Genomic DNA, 18,948 nt, shown 5'->3' with positions numbered 1-18,948 from the left:
GAATTGAATCAGTGAGCTAGAGGACAAGACAAATAAAGGCACAGAAGCAGAGCAGAAAAAAGAAAAGAGACTCAAAAACTCTGAGGTAAATCTAAGAGAATTCTGTGACAACATGAAGAGAAAAACATCCACATCATAGGGGTTCCTGAAGAAGAAGGGAAAGAACACGGGATAGAGACTTTGTTCAAACATATCATAGCTGAAAACTTCCCTCAATTAAAGCAGAAAAACATCTCACAAGTTCAAGAAGCACAGAGAACTCCATTAAAGAGAAAAAAAGGAAATCTACACCAAGACAAATCATAATTAAAATACCAAAGCTAAGTGATAAAGAGAAAATATTAAAAGCTGTTAGAGAAAAAAAGACTATCACCTACAAAGGAGCCCCCATAAGGATTACTTCCAACTTCTCAACAGAAACACTTGAGGCCAGAAGGGAATGGCAAAAAATATTCAAAGTAATGCAGAACAAGGCCTACAACCAAGACTACTTTATTCAATAAGGCTATCATTTAAAATTGAAGGAGAAATAAAAAGCTTTCCAGACCAAAAAAAAAACACAAAACAAAACAAAAAAAAAACTCAAGGAATTCACTACAACCAAATCAGGGCTGCAAGAAATGCTAAAAGGCCTGTTGTAAACAGAACAAAGGAGAAAAAGAATATAGCAAAAGAGGAATATAGTTTTAAAGAATAAAATGGCAATGAAAAATTACATATCAATAATAACCTTAAATGTAAATGGATTAAATGATTAAATCAAAGACATAGAACCCATATATATGTGATATACAAGAGACACACCTTAAAACAAAAGATGCACATAAACTGAGGATAAAAGGATGGAAAAAAAGATTTCAAGCAAATGGGGTAGAAACACTTATATCAGACCAAATGGACTTTAAAACAAAGACTATTGTAAGAGATAAAGAAGGTCACTACATAATGATAAAGGGAGCAATGCAACAGGAAGATATAACCGTTATAAATATCTACGCACCTAATATAGGAGCACCTAAATATATAAAGCAGACTTTGATGGATTTAAAGGGCGAGTTCAACAGCAATACTATAATAGTAGGGTATTTCAATACCCTACTAACATCACTAGATAGATCCTCAAGAAAGAAAATTAACAAAGAAACAGCAGACTTAAAGAACATACTAGATCAACTCGATTTAATAGATATCTTCAGAACCTACACCCTAAAGCAGTAGAATATACATTCTTTTCAAGTGCACATGGTACATTCCCTAGAAAAGACCACATGTTAGGGTGCAAAAGCGGTCTCAACAAATTTAAGAAGATTTAAATCATATCGAGCACTTTCTCTAATCACAATGGCATGAAACTAGAAATCAACCACAACAGAAAAACTGAAAAAAACTCAAACACTTGGAAACTAAATAACATGTTATTAAATAACGAATGGGTTAACAATGAGATTAAAGAAAAAAAATTAAAAATCCTAGAAATGAATGATAATGGGTATATATCAACTCAAAATTTATGGGACATGGCAAAATAAGTCCTGAGAGGGAAGTTTGTAGCATTACAAAAATAACTCAAGAAGCTAGAAAAAGCTGAAATAAACAACTTGACCCTGCATCTAAAAGAACTAAAAAAAAAAACCCCACCAAATAAAGCCCAGAGCTAGTAGAAGGAAGGAAAATGATAAAGATCAGAGCAGAAATAAATGACATAGATGATAAAAAACAATACGATGATCAATGACACAGGAGCTGGTTCTTTGAAAAGGTAAACAAGATTGATGAACCTTTAACCAGACTCACCAGAGAAAAAGACAGATAACTCAAATAAATAAAAATAGAAAGTGGAGAAATAACAACTGACACAACAGAATACAAAATATTGTAAGAAAATACTATGAAGAACTGTACGCCAAAAAACTAGACACCCTAGATGAAATGGACAAATTCCTTGAAATATATAATCTTCCAAAAATTAATCTGGAAAAATCAGAAAACCTAAACAGACCAATTACAACAAATGAGATTGAAACAGTTATCAAAAAACTCCCAACAAAGAAAAGTCCTGGGTCTGATGGCTTCACAAATGAATTCTACCAAATATTAAAAGAAGAACTAACTCCTAGCCTTCTCAAGCTATTTCAAAAAATTCAAGAGGAAGGAAGACTTCCAAGCTCCTTTTATGAGGTGAGTATAATTCTGATTCCAAAACCAGGCAAAGACAACACAAAGAAAGAAAATTATAGGCCAATAGCCCTGATGAATTTAGATGCTAAAATCCTCAACAAAATATTATCAAACCAAATCCAGCAATATATGAAAAAAATTAAACACCATGATCAAGTGGGATTTATTCTAGGGAGGCAAGGCTGGTACTATATTCACAAATCAATCAATGTAATTCATCACATAAACGAAAGGAAGGAGAAAAACCACATGATAATTTCAATAGATGCAGAAAAAGCATTTCATAAAATCCAACACCCATTCATGATCAAAACTCTCAGCAAAGTGGAAATACAGGAAACATACCTCAACATGATAAAGGCCATCTATGACAAACCCACAGCCAAAATCATAGTCAATGGGCAAAAATTAAAAGCAATCACTTTAAGATGTGAAAAAAGGCAGGGTTGCCCCCTTTCACCACTCTTATTCAACATAGTTCTGGAAGTACTAGCCACAGCAATTAGACAAGGAAAAGAAATAAAAGGCATTCAAATTGGAAAAGAAGAAATAAAACTATCATTGTTTGCTGATGATATGATACTGTATATAGAAAACTCTAAAATCTCAGTAAAAAATTTACTAGACCAGATAAACGAATTCAGCAAGGTGGCAGGATATAAAATTAATACTCAGAAATCAAAGGCATTTTTATACACTAACAATGAACTGTAGGAAAGAGAAATTAAGGAAGCAATCCCCTTTACCAGTGCAACCAAAAAAATAAAGTACCTAGGAATAAATTTAACCCGGGATGTTAAAGATTTGTACTTGAAAAATTATAAAATATTGATAAAAGAAGTCAGGGAAGATACAAACAAGTGGAAGAATATACTGTGCAAATGGTTAGGAAGAATAAACATCATTAAAATGTCTATATTACTCAAAGCAATTTTTAAATTCAATGCAATACCAATTAAAATACCAATGACTTACTTCAAAGATATAGAATACATATTCCAAAAGAGAACACGAATAGTTTCAGCAATCTTGAAAAGGAAGAATAAAGTAGGAAGTATCAGACTTTCAGATATCAAGTTATACTACAAGGCCATTGTACTCAAAACAGCCTGGTACTGGCATAACAACAGGCATATGGATCAATGGAACAGAACAGAGAACCCAGAAATAAACCCACAGCTCTATGGACAACTGATATTTGACAAAGGAGGTAAGAGTATACAATGGAGTAAAGACAGCCTCTTTAATAAATAATGCTGGGAAAATTGGACAGCTGCAAAAATAATGAAACTAGACCATCAACTTACACCATTCACAAAAAATAAACTCAAAATGGATAAAAGACTTAAATGTAAGCTATGAAACCATAAGCATCTTAGAAGAAAACATAGGTAGTAAGCTCTCCGACATCTCTCGCAGCAATATATTTGCCAGTTTATCTCTACAGGCAAGTGAAATAAAAAACTGGATAAACAAATGGGACTATATCAAACTAAAAAGCTTCTGCACAGCTAAAGACAATAAGAATAGAATAAAAAGACAAACTACACAATGGGAGAATATATTTGATAGTACATCTGATAAGGGATTAATAACTAAAATTTATAAAGAACTTGTAAAACTCAATACCAGGAAGACAAACAATGCAATCAAAAATGGGCGGAAAAAATGAATAAACACTTCTCCAAAGAGGACATACAGATGACCAATAGGCATATGGAAAAATGCTCAACATCACTAATTATTAGAGAAATGCAAATTAAAACCACAATGAGATATCACCTCACACCAGTTAGAATGGCACTCATCAACATAACAACACAGAATAAGTGCTGGTGAGGATGTGGAAAAAAAGGAACCCTCCTGCACCGCTGGTGGGAATGCAGACTGGTGCAGCCACTGTGAAAAACAGTATGGAGATTCCTCAAGAAATTAAAAATTGAACTGCCTTTTGACCCAGCTATACCACTTTTAGAAATATACTCCAAGAATACCATAGCACAGTTTGAAAAGAAGAAATGCACCCCCATGTTTATGACAGCGTTGTTCACAATAGTGAAGATATGGAAACAGCCCAAGTGTCCATCAGTGGACAAGTGGATTAAAAAGTTTTGGTACATATATACTATGTAATACTACTCAGCCATAAGAAATGATGACATCGAATCATTTACAACAACATGGATGGACCTTGATAACATTATACTGAGCAAAATAAGTAAATCTGAAAAAACTAAGAACTATATGATTCCATACATAGGTGGGACAAAAAATGAGACTCAGACATGGACAAGAGTGTGGGGGTTCTGTGGTGGGGTTGAGGAGAGGGAGGGTGTTAGGGGGCACAAGGGGCACAAAGAAAACCAGTTAGAAGGTGACAGAAGACAATTGGACTTTGGGTGATGGGAATGCAGCATAATCCAATGTCAAAATAACCTAGAGATGTTTTCTCTGAACATATGTACCCTGATTTATTAATTTTACCTCCTTAAAATTAATTTTAAAAAAGTTAAAAAAATAAAGAATCCAAATACAGTGGTACTTTGAGATATGAACAGACCAACGTACACATTTTTTTAAAGATATCAGCTGCGACTCGGTCCATATTTTTGTTTGAGATCCAAGCAAAATTTCAAGATACGAGTCCTGATTTATGAAGCTGCTGCTAGTTGGTGCATTGGCTCATAGGTCCAGTATCAGCAGTTTGATGTACGAATTGACTGACTTACAAACTGGGTTACAGAATGAATTAAATTTGTATCTCAAGGTACCACTGTATTTACTTTATGTTATAATTTATTTTGGCAGAGGCAAAGCTCATCAAATATCCATTTGCTCCTTTGCACTTTCCAGCCTCCCATGCAGTCATTTGGGTCATGTTACTAGGTTGAGTTAGTGAGTTTTATATGATGTGTTTGTGTGACTCTGGGCTGAGTCATTTAGAGGCTAGGCATCTCCTCCTTCTCTCTTGTCCACTGCCATGAGGATTTTGGAGTCCATGTGCTCCATTTGGTATAACTTCGGACTGGAGGAAGCCCACCTGTTCTATGGAAATGGAAATGCATTTCTAGTTAAGTTTCTGAACTATAACTTCGGACTGGAGGAAGCCCACCTGTTCTATGGAAATGGAAATGCATTTCTAGTTAAGTTTCTGAAATTCTGGGTTCTCTACTGTGACACCTACCATTAATTACTGTGACAAGTAAATCTGTTTTAATCATGGTTTACTAAAAGGAATGGAGACTTTGAACTTATAAATATATAGATTAAAATCCAAGCTCTGTCCTGTGCTGTGGTGTGATCTTAAGCCAGTTTTTTAGTTTCTTTGAGCTTCAATTTTCTAATCTTACTGAACATGATGATGATAATGCTGCCTATTTCATAATGTTGCTGTAAACATTAGTTAAAATAAAGTATATAAAAATCTAGCTAGCTTCCTGGTATAATAAAAGCTAGCATGTACACGAACCAGGCATGGGGAGGTAAATTATTTTTTTATATTAACACATTTAACTCTCAGAGCAGCATTATGTCACAGGTATTATTACCATCATCCTCATTTTTTGGGACATAACAAGGTAGAGTGACTTACCCTAGGTCATGCAGCTGAGGTTTTATACTAAGCAGTTGGGTACCAGAGTAGGCTTTCCAGTGCCTCCTATGGAACATTTTAAAATAAAGTAATGTTGATTCTTTAAGTATGAGTAATGGTAGAGATTTAGTAAGGAAAGGAATTTTAGAATAAAATCAGTGCAAATACTCCCTTAGAAACAGAGGGAGCATCAGAGACACAAGTTTGGAGTGCTGAGGTCTGGGCTATATTGCCCTCCTCATGCTGCTGAGTATCCTCCGAAGGGCAGGTGGGCCCGGTTGTAGTGGAGGTGGCACCTGATAAAGTAGCTCACATTGTGATGGGGGTGGTGCCTGGCAAGGCAGCCCGCATAGAGACCCGGGAGCCCATGCGCCTGGCAGTACCAGTGCCTGAGTGCCTGATGAGGTGGAAGGGGCAGCAGGCCAATGGACAGACCACGCCTTGGGAATAAATAGGCCACACCCACTGGCCAAGAGTAGATAAAAGTCAGCCTAGGAGTGCAGTTGGTATTGACAAAGTCACCTGGGCCCAGCAGAGGCAGCCACAAATTCTGGATCACCTGTACTACAAGAAGGTTGCTAAGGGCCAGTCATAAGTAGTGACACCCATGGGTCTGTGCCAGGTTCTGGCCAGGGAGGTCCAGGGCTGGCAAATCCAGCATCCAGATATGAAGAGCATCAGCTCAGGACTTAACAACCCTAGTTAGAGTGGTATCTTAAGAAAGGACTCCCCATATCTGACCCAGCTAAGGCATAAAAAATGCTGACACAAATAGAAAAAACAACAGTAGCAGTAGACAAATAGCCCACAGCAGACTACAAACAACAGTTGATGCCAACCAAAGAAGATCTAGAAACAACATAACTGGAAACTGGAGGCTATTGTTTAAAATTGAAGGAGAAATAAAAAGCCACCCAGATGAAAACAAAACAAAACAAAACCCTCAGAGAATTCATTAAAACCAAACCAATGCTGCAAGAAATGTTAAGGGGTCTGTTGTAAACAGAACAAAGGGGGAAAAAAACTAGAAAAAGAAGAATGTATATTTAAAGAATAAAATGGCAATAAACAACTACATATCAATAATAACTTTAAATGTAAAAGGATTAAATGCTCCAATCAAAAGACATAGAGTAGCTGCATGGATAAGAAAACAGAACCTGTCCATAAGATGCTGTCTACAAGAGATCCATCTCAAAACAAAAGATACACATAGACTGAAAGTGAAGAGATGAAAAAAATATTTTATGCAAATAGAAATGAAAAAAGCTGGGGTAGCAATACTTATATATGACAAAATAGACTTTAAAACAAAGGCTATAGAATTGGATAAAGAAGGTCACTACAAAGGGAGCAAGCCAATATGAAGATATAACCATTATAAATATCAATGTGCCTAATATAGGAGGGCCTAAATATACAGTGTGTCTGTAAAGTCATGGTACACTTTTGGCTGGTCACAGGAAAGCAACAAAAGACAATAGAAATGTGAAATCTACACCAAATAAAAGGAAAACTCTCCCAGTTTTATACCTATTCAGTGCAGTTTGATGTGGGCTCACGCACAGAATTTTTAGGTAGCTATTCCATATAGCCTCTACAGACTCGTCACTGACTGATGGCCTACCAGAATGGGGTTTCTCCACCAAACTGCCAGTTTCTTCAACTGCTTATCCCACCGAGTAATGTTATTCCTATGTGGTGGTGCTTTGGTATAAAAGAACCAATATTCCCATTGCACTTGGGTCACGGATTTGAATTTAGCAAGCCACAGAACACACTGAACTTTCCTCTGTACCATCCACATCTTGACTGGCATGGCCGTGAGCTCCACTGTATACATGGTGTTACATCATTATCTGTGCATGCGCACATGCTGCCACATCATCCTACATAAACTGGGAGGGTTTTCCTTTTATTTGGTGCAGATTTCACATTTCTATTGTCTTTTGTTACTTTCCTGTGACTGGTCAAAAGTGCACCATGACTTTATGGACACACTGTATAAAGCAGATTTTGATAGGCATAAAGGGCAAGATCAACAGCAATACTATAATAGTAGGGGATTTCAATACCCCACTAATATCGATGGATAGATCCTCTAGAAAAAATTAACAAAGAAACAGCAGTCTTAAAGGACACACTAGATCAACTGGATTTAATAGATATCATCAGAACCTTTCACCCTTAAGCAGCAGAATATACATTCTTTCAAATGCTCATAGTACATTCTATAAAATAGACCACATTTTAGGGCACCAAACAAGTATCAAAAAAATTTAAGAAGATTGAAATCATATCAAGCATCTTCTCTGATCACAATGACATGAAACTAGAAATCAACTATAATAAAAAAAACCTGAAAAACATTCAGACACTTGGAAACTAAATAGCATGTTATTAAATAACAAATGGCTTAACAATGAGATCAAGAAAGAAATAAAAAATTTCCATAAAACAAATGAAAATAAACATACAACAACTCAAAATTTATGAGACACAGCTAAAGCAGTCCTGAGAAAAAGTTCATAGCATTACTGGCATACCATAAGAAGCAAGAAAAAGCTCAAATAAAAACTAAAAGGGTTCAGTTATTCTAAAATAATTAGAAAAAGAACAGTAAGTAAAGCCCAGAGGAAGTAGAAGGAAGGAAATAATAAAGACCAAACTGAAAATAAATGACATAGAGGCTAAAAAAACAATACAGAAGATCAATGAAACCAAGAGCTGGTTCCTTGAGAAGGTAAACAAGATTGATGAACCTTTAGCCAGACTCACCAAATAAAAAAGAGAGAGGATGCAAATAAATAAAATTAGAAATGAGAGTGGAAAAGTAACAGCTGACACAACAGAAATACAAAGGATTGTAAGAAAATAATATGAAGAACTGTGTGCCATAAAATTAGACAAACTAGGTGAAATGGAAAAATTCCTTGGAACATATAATCTTTCAAAAGTCAATCTTGAAAAATCAGAAAACCTAAAGAGACTGATTACAACAAATGAGATCAAAACAGTTATCAAAAAACTCCCAACAATATGCCTATTCTTATGCCAGTACCAAGCTGTTTTGAGTACAATGGCCTTGTAGTATAACTTGATATCAGAAAATGTGATACCTTCCACTTTATTTTTCCTTTTCAAGATTGCTGAGGCTATTTGTGTTCTTTTTTGGTTTCATATAAATTTTTGAAATATGTGTTCTATATCTTTGAAGTATATCATTGGTATTTAAATTGGTATTGCATTGAATTTATAAATTGTTTTGAGTAATAGAGCCATTTTAATGATGTTTATTCTTCCTATAAATGAGCAAGGTATATGCTTCCACTTGTTCTTATCTTCCTTGATTTCTTTTATCAACGTTTTATAATTTTCTGAGTACAAGTCTTTAATCTCTTTGGTTAAATTTTATAATTAGAACAGAACAGAGAACCCAGATATAACTCACACCTTTATGGACAACTGATATTTGACAAAGGAGGTAAGAGCATACAATGGAGTAAAGACAGCCTCTTCAACAAATGGTATTGGGAAAATTGGACAGTTATCTGAAAAAAAAATGAAACTAGATCACCAACTTACACCATTCCAAAAATAAACTCAAAATGGATAAAAGCCTTAAATGGAAACCGGAAAACCATAAGCATCTTAGAAGAAAACATAGGTAGTAAGCTCTCCGACATCTCTCACAGCAATATATCTGTTGATTTATCTCCATGGGCAAATGAAATAAAAGACTAAATAAACAAATGAAACTATATTAAGCTAAAAAGCTTTTGCACAGCTAAAGACAATAAGAACAGAATAAAAAGACAAACTACACAATGGGAGAACATTTTCAACAATATGTCTAATAAAGGGTTAATAGCCAAAATAAATAAAAAATTTGTAAAACTCAACACAAGGAAGATAAACAATCCAATCAAAAAATGGGCAAAAGAAATAAATAGACACTTCTTCAAAGAGGACATACAGATGGCCAATAGGCATATGAAAAAATTTCCAACATCACTAATCATTAGAGAAATGCAAATTAAAACCACAATAAGATGTCACCTCACATCAGTAAGAATGGCGCTCATCAATAAAACAACACAGAATAAGTGCTGGCGAGGATGTGGAGAAAAGGGAACCCTTCTGCACTGCTGGTGGGAATGCAGACTGGTGCAGCCACTGTAGAAAACAGTATAGAGATTCCTCAAAAAATTAAAAATGGAACTGCCTTTTTAGTCAGCTATCTCACTTTTAGGAATATACCCCCCAAAACACCATAGCACTGTTTCAAAAGGAGAAATGCATTCCCCTGTTTATGGCAGCATTGTTCACAATAGTGAAGTTCTGGAAACAGCCCAAGAGTCCGTCAGTGGACAAGTGAATTAAAAAGCTTTGGTACATATATACAATGGAATACTATGGGCCAAGTAAAAGAAGGAAATCTTACCTTTTGCGACAACATGGATGGACATGGAAACGATTATGTTAAGTGAAATAAGCCAGGCAGAAAAAGAAAAGTATTGTATGACCTCACTCATTTTAGGAATCTAATGAACAATGTGAAATAAGGAACGGAATTGAGACAGAGAAGAGATCAGAGGGACCAGAGAAAAAGAAAAAAGAGGGAAAGGGGATGATAGGATGGGACAAACCTGAAAAGAAAGGAGGATAGTGCTATGGGGAGGGGTGCAAGGGTGATGTTGAGGGGAATACAGGGAAGGAGGGATGCATTTGGGGCAACACTAGAATCTATGTAAACACAATAAATTAAAATTAATAATAGAAAAAGAACTCCCAACAAGCAAAAGTCCTGGGCTAGATGGCTTCAAAGGCAAATTCTACCAAATATTCAAAGAAGAACTAACTCCCGTTCTTCTCAAGCTATTTCAAAAAAAATTCAAGAGAAGAGAAGACTTCCAAGCTCCTTTTATGAAGTAAGCATAATCTTTATTCCAAAACCAGGTAAAGACACCACAAAAAAACAAAAAAGCTATAGGCCAATAATCCTGATGAACTTAAATGCTAAAATTCTCAACAAAATATCAGCAAACCAGATCCAGCAATGCATGAAAAAAATCATACGTGATGATCAAGTGTGATTTATTCTGGGGAGGCAAGGCTGCTACAATATTTGCAAATCAGTCAATGTGATTCATCACATAAACAAAAGAAAGGAGAAAAATCACATGATAATATCAATAGATGTAGAAAAAGCATTTGATAAAATTCTGCACCCATTTATAATCAAAACTTTCAGCAAAGTAGGAATACAGGAAACATACTTCAACATGGTAAAGACCATCTATGACAAATCCACACTTAACACCATACTCAATGGGCAAAAATTAAAAGCAATCCCCTTTAGATCAGAAACAAGGCAGAGGTGCCCCTTTTCACCACTCTTATTCAACATAGTTTTGTAAGTGCTAGCCATAGCAATCAGAGAAGAAAAAGAAACAAAAGGCATCAAAATTGGAAAAGAAGAAGTAAAAACATCATTATTTGCTGATGATATGATACTGTACATAGAACACCTAAAGTCTCAGTCAAGAAACTACTAGACCTGATAAATGAATTCAGCAAGGTGACAGTATATAAAATTAATATTCAGAAATTAGAGGCATTCTTATACACCAACAATGAACTGTCAGAAAGAGAAATTACGACAACAATCCCCTTCACAATTGTAACAACAAAGAAATAAAGTATAATACTTAGGAGTAAATTTAACCAAGGAGGTTAAAGACATATACTCAGAAAATTATAAAACATTGATAAAAAAAATCAAGAAAGATACAAACAAATGATATACCATGTTCATGAATAAAAAGAATAAACTTTATTAAAATTTCTATATTACCCAAAGCAATTTATAAATTCAATGCAATTCCTATTAAAATACCAATTGCATATTTCAAAGGTATAAAACATATTCCAAAGATTTATATGGAGTGAGAAAAAAAACAAAACAAACAAACAAACAAAAAACAGGAATAGCTTCAGCAATCTTGAAAAAGAAGAATAAAGTGGGTGGTATCACACTTCCTGATACTAAGTTATACTACAAGTCCATTGTACTCAAAACAGCTTGGTGCTGGCATAAGAAGAGGCATATAGATAAATGGAACAAAACAGAGAACCCAAAAATAAACCCACAGCTTTATGGACAACTGATATGCGACAAAAAAGGTAAAGGCATACAATGAAGTAAATACAGTCTCTCTAACAAATGGCGTTGCGAAAATTGGACAGCTACTTGCAAAAAACTGGAACTAGACCACCAACTTACACCATTCACAAAAATAAACTCAAAATGGATAAAAGATGTAAATATAAGCCATAAAATTATAAGCATCTTAGAAGAAAACATATGCAATAAGCTCTCTGACATCTATCACATCAATATATTTGCCGACTTATCTCCAAGGGCAAGTGAAATAAGAGATAGGATAAACAAATGGGACTATATCAAACTAAGAACAGAATAAAAAGACAAACTACACAATGGGAGAACATATTTGACAATACATCTGATAAGGGATTAATAACCAAAATTTATAAAGAACTTGTAAAACTCAGGAAGGTAAACAATACAATAAAAAAAAATGGGCAAAAGAAATGAATAGACACTTCTCCAAAGAGGACATACAGATGGCCAATAGGCATATGAAAAAAATGCTCAACATCACTAATCATTAGAGATTTGCAAATTAAAGCCACAATGAGATACTACATCACACCAGTCAGAATGGTTCTCATTAACCAAACAACACTTAATAAGTGCTGGTGAGGATGTGGGGAAAAGGGAACCCACCTGCACTGTTGGTGAGAATGCAAACTGGTGCAGCCACTGTGGAAAACAGTATGGAGATTCCTCAAAAAATTAAAAATGGAACTGCCTTTTGACCCAGCTATCCCACTTTTAGGGATATATTCTAATACAAATCACTGATCCAAAAGAACAAATGCACCTCCATGTTTATTGCAGCATTGTTTAAAATAGCTAAAATCTGAAACAGCCCAAGTGTCCGTCAGTGGATGAGTTGATTAAAATATGGTGGTACATATACACAATGGAATATTATGACACCATGAAAAAGAAGGAAATCTTACCTTTAGCAACAACATGGATGGACCTGGAAACTATTAGGTTAAGTAAAATAAGCCAGGCAGAGAAAGAAAAATATCATATGACCTCACTCATTTGAGAAAATCAATGAACAGTGTGAACTAAGGAATGGAATAGAGGCAGATGCAGGATCAAAGGGACCAGAGGGAAAGCAGTCATAGGGAAAGGGGATGAGAGGATGGGATCAGAAAAGGGAAAGAGATTGGTGAAATTATATATACATAACACAGCGTTATAGAGAGCAGAAAAGCAAATCCTGGATGGAAGGGTGGAAGGCATTGGGATGAAGGTTAAGGGGGGTATCGAGGTGAACAAAAGGTTGGCAGGGAATATATATTAGTGGGACACTTGAATCTATGTAAACACAATAAATTAAAATTAATAAAAATTAAAGAAAAATAAATGACACAAAGCAAGAAAAAAAAAAGAAAGATCTTTATTGTCCTAGCTACCTCAGATGGAAATGTCAATGCTATTTTCCTCATCTCTCTCCTTTAGCACATTTAATTAGTCAATATATCCTAATCCTACTGGTTTTCACCATTTCTAATTTCTCTATTATGTTAACCATATTCTCAGTGGATTTACTGCCCTTAGTATTAGCTCCTTTTTTGCAAGTCATCTGAAAATTTTCTTACAAATTGATCTTTTTCCTCCTTAATGATTACAAAACTTTTAGTTGCTTCTTGCTGCCTTTAAAAGATATTTTCAGCATAAGCATTAAAAACAGCAATGTTTTTAGAATGAGGTCCCAATTTCTCTTTCTCTCTTTTATTTTTACTTTTTTATTAAGTGAGAGGCAGGGAGGCGGAGCAGACTCTGGCATGTACCCCAACCTAGATTCACATGGCAAGCTCCCTACTGGGCGATGATCTGTCCATCTGAGACTGGTGTTCTGTTGTTTGGCAACAGAGCTATTTTAGAGCCTGAGGGAAGTCCATCAAGTCATCCTCAGTGCCCGAGGCTAACTTGCTCAAACCATTTGAGCCATGGCTGTGGGAGGGGGAGAGAGAGAGGAAAGAGAAAGAAAGAAGGGGTAGGCATGGAGAAGCAGATGGTCACTTCTACTGTGTGCCCTGACTGGTAATTGAAACCAGGACTTCCACATGCTAGGCAATGCTCTACTGCTGAAGGATTCAACTTCTCTTTCTCATTTTTCCTTATATATATATTTTTTTTCTTGGACACTGATTTTTTACTTCTACAAATTGTTCCATTCATTGGTTCTTGAAATGTATGATCCATTCTCAGCTTCCAACCCATGCTAATGTTTATTATTTTGGAAGATACTCCATCATTCTTGTCTGTCCTATTCTCAATATTTAGCTTAAATCCTACCCTTTTGAAAAAATGTTTCCCAACAACTTCTGCACATGTGGATTCTTCTTTTCTTTACATGGTTTTGATATTTTTAATATACTCTATATAATGGCACTTATTTTGATATTTTAAAATTAACTTAGCCTGACCAGGTGGTTGCACAGTAGATAGAGTGTTGAACTGGGATGTGGAGGACCCAGGTTCAAAATCTGAAGGTCACCAGCTTGAGCACGGACTCATCTGATTTGAGCAAGTCCACCAGCTTGAGATCAAGGTCGCTGGCTTGAGCAAGGGGTCATTCAGTCTGCAGCCCCATGATCAAGGCACATATGAGAAAGCAATCAATGAGAAACTAAGGTGCTGCAACAAAGAATTGATGCTTATCATCTCTCTCCCTTCTAGTCTGTCTATCCCTCTCTGTACCTTTCTGTTTCTGTCACACACAAACACATACACAAAAAAACTTAATTACTCAACAATTAGCCTGTCTGTTCCTAATGACTAGGATTTTTGTAAAAGCTACTATTACAAACTTATAGTTTTGTCCATAGTAGATGCTACAAAATACAGAGGTGGGCAAAAGTAGGTTTCTATTTCTAATACAAATAAATAATACAATGATTAATAATAATACAAGAATAAACTGTTTTGTGTACTCACAACCATAAATCTCCTTTTGCCAACCCCTGTATGCACTGGCCTTTCTAAAAAGGAAAAACAAAACAAAACAAAAAATAAGAACCCCACAGATTATAAAATTAAGTAATTACTTAAAGAATAAGAAGTTCTGCATTAAAACAAAAGATCTTAGAACTCAGAGCAATTTTGAATTGAAGGTATATAATTTTATTTCAACATTTTTTTAGAACCTTCAATTTACCAGCCACTTTTCTGGGTTCTGAGGATAGAGAGATAAATTAAACACTGACCTTAATATAAATGAAAGAGTGGAAAGAAGGAAGATGTGAAGCTTCTGAGTGTGAAATTGAGTTTGTGTGGGGTGGAAGTGGGCAACAGAGTGAGGTCACAGAGGGTCTGGCAGAGGGAAGGAGATATTTTCAATGTGGATGGTAGCCTAGGTTTGAGCTGGTTTCAATATGGAGTAAGGTGACACTGTATGAGGTGTTACATTTATCTTTATCAAGCTTTGTGCTAAGCCTGCAGCTGATGGCAGCAAGCCTAGTTTCCCATTGTTCATGACAACAAATGATTTTAAATAAATAAAAAGTCCCTTAGTTCTGTTGTAAGATGATAATAATAAGAAGAAACAAACAAAACTTTCATTAGGTTCATTGTACTTGCCCATCTGTGATGGCAAATTCAGAATAGTAGCTTTTACGAAAATCCTACCCTTGAGGAATTGACAGGCTGTTGAGTAATTAAGATAATTTAATATCAAAATAAGTGCCAAACTTATGCCAAAACTGTGGGCATGTTTTTGCATTTTATTACTAATATAGAAATTAGTCAACTCAGCTGCCAAAACCAATTGAGAATGTGAAGCACAGAGGAACCAAACATAATATTTGGGCCATAGCTGTGTGTCCTGAAGAATGACCTTATTTGATATGCTCATTTTTATTGCCTGGGAGTTAAAGGTCTCCAACATCTTGTGCAGTGAATTATTTGTTTGCAGCAAAAGAACATTTCTCCATTTTGTGTATTTGTTGGCTTAAGAAAATTAAAAAATTGCCCTAGCATAAAATTCTAAGAGCAAATTTGTCATATTAATGGAGGCAAATATTTAATACCAGTAGTGATTGGTTAAGCAAAGAATGACAATAGCAAGGATGACAGTATGCTAATGTAATGGTCATTCTATTTTATAATAAAACTATCATAATACATACAAATAAATTTATGCCATTCTAGGACTCTTCTAACACTGATGAGAGAACTTATATATTTTTAAACCCTAACTGCATTCCTCCTTCCTCTGGAGATTTGGGATTTTTTTTTTGTTTTTTTTTGTTTTTGTTTTTGTTTTTGTTTTGTTTTCCTGGCTTTAATTTCTTCTATACTTGTACTTAATTTAGTTTGATACAGGATTTTGTTGTTCAGTTCTCTGCTCCTCTTGCTATACAATTGCACCTGCCACCAAAGCTTTAAATGCCACCTATTTGCCAATAATGTCTGAATTTATATTTCTAGCTCTGACTTTATTACTGAGCTCTACAGAGTTATATCTCAAGCTGAATTATAAACATCTCCAGCAGAATGCATGATTTCTTTCATTCACAACTATTCTTTCTCCAAGTACCACTCTGTCAAAAGTCTCAAGCCATCAAGCTCATCTTTTTCTTACCCTTCACAAGGGCAGTCAGCATCCTGCACCCACTCATGCCTCTCCATCCCTCAGGCTATAGTCCTACTCATGCTACCACCACTTTCACACTTCCATTTGGATCTTATCATAGCCTCTTACTAGCTCTTTCTGTTCTCTAAATGACCTGGTTAAAATTCATTCTTCTCACAGCTGCCAAAGGGAGCTTTTAACAATGTTGACTAGCCTTGGCCATTTGGCTCAGGGGTATAGCATTGGCTTGGCATGTAGATGTCCTTAGCTTGATTCCAGGTCAGTGCACACAGGAAAGTAACTATCTGCTTCTTCCTCCCTCCTCCCCAACTTTCTCTCTCTCTTTGTCTCTTCTGCTTCTTCAGCCATGGCTTGGTTGGTTTAAGTGCATTGTATCCGGGTACCAAGGATGGCTCTGTGTGGCCTCTGCCTCAGGTGCTAAAAATAGCTCAGTTGTGAGGATGACCCCAGATGGAGATGGATCTCAGTCGGGGCACATGTGGGGGTCTGTCTCTCTGTCTCCCCTCCTCTCACTTGGAGAAGAAGAAAAAATATGTTGAATAGACCATATAATTTTCTTGTTTAAAGTTCTCAAATAGCTTCTGTTTATATTTAAAATATAAACCCTTTATCATGGTCCAAAAGTTCTTATTTGATCTGGCCCCTGCCTTCTGCTCCTCTCATCATTTCTCCCCCAAGCTATGTTCTAGCCATACTGGTCTTTCTGTTTTTGAAATAAGCCTAATCAATCTTTAAGGATTTTAGGCTTACTATCTCTGCCCAGAATCCTCTGTCTCTTCCCTCCATCTTTTCATGAGTGACTTCTCCTAGCTCTTCATGGCTCAGCACAAATGCTACCACATCTAAGAAGAGTTTTCTAATCACTTAATCTTAAGTGGTCTCATCTCTCTCAGTCACCTTTCTCTTTATACCATTTAATTTTTTAATGGGGTTTAATATTTGAAAACATCTTGTTTATTAATGCTTTTATTTACTAGTTGTTGGTTTTTTCTCATCTAAAACAATTCTCAAAAACTTTTTTACATAATAGCACATCTAAAAAATAATTCAATTGATTCTTTTTATTCATGGTAGTTATATTCTATAAAGTCACCCTGAAAGCTAAATTATTCAATAGTGAATACTAACTTCTGCTCCTATAAAAAATACAGTTAGTTTCCTATAAGCCTCTGGTTCTAGCATTCTTATCAAACCATCAATAGATAACTCTGCTTTATGTAATGTTTTTGTTTAAGACACCTTATTTAATATGTAGTGTTGATTCATAACATTAAGCTCATGGCCAATAGCATCATAATTCATGCCTGAATAAAGTTTTTCTAATATATTTTTTCCCTTTGTAAAGTATCTTTCAACTAGAAACATTAGACAATACTTTGACATTGTGCTTGGGGGTCATATTAAATAGAAAATCAGCAACATAAAGCACAAGAGTGTGAAAGATGTGACAGTAAATAAATTACAGAAGGGATGGTTGTTTACAGTATTAGCTGAAATATGAAAACAGACTGATTACAGAATTATTGAATAATTAGGATTGACTATATTTGTTTGTCATATAAAGATAGTAGTTTGGATGCCTAGTAAACACCATGCCTATGAGGTACCAAGATGTCTGGTATACAACTGGGTATGTGACTCTGGAGTTCAGTGCACCAGCTTCCTCTGATCATGTCCTGGCCATACAAAAGACTGAGAAAATGAATCTTTGGCACAACTCCAGCTATTAATATAACCTGAGACCTTTCTTGTCTTTTTCACTACTGTAACCCCACTGCCCAGTATGAAGCCTAGCACATAGTGTTTATTGAACTGATGGAATTGAGCTGGGTTCTCATTTTGTGATGTTGAAATAAAAATAAGGAAGATGGAGAGCACATTTTTTGTGTTTATTTAATTTATATATTCCAATATATATATTTCATTTTCCAAAAGATTGAGGGAGGTTACATAAAATTATTAACATTGTAAGTCAAATCTTTAATACCAAATGAAAGACAAAAGCTGAGAGAAGAAGAAGAAACTCCGTCTGTCTCTGTCTTTAGATCCATCCTTTGTCCACATCATTCTATTTATATAGCAGACTGTTAAAAGTTCAATTTTTTTACAATAATTCCCTAATAGCTCTCATTTCTCAGAGCTCAAGGACAATAAATACATTTTCCCCTAATAAAATGTATTGATTTGTTTTATATAGATCTGTTTATTTTTTGTTTTATTAAATTTATTTCTTTTATAATATGCTGCTTTATATTACTTTAAAAGAGGGGCAGGCATATTTAGATCAATGGAAAAACACAATAACCTCTATCTGATCTAAGAAAAAATAATTTAGCACAAACAACACTATGATTCCTGGTAGCTATGATAAAGACAGAAATACAATGGATTGCATAGTTTTCATTATTTGGTAGA

The sequence above is a fragment of the Saccopteryx leptura genome, chromosome 8, assembly GCF_036850995.1.
Source record: "Saccopteryx leptura isolate mSacLep1 chromosome 8, mSacLep1_pri_phased_curated, whole genome shotgun sequence".
NCBI classification, from domain to species: domain Eukaryota; kingdom Metazoa; phylum Chordata; class Mammalia; order Chiroptera; family Emballonuridae; genus Saccopteryx; species Saccopteryx leptura.
Note: the sequence above shows the minus strand (reverse complement) of the source record.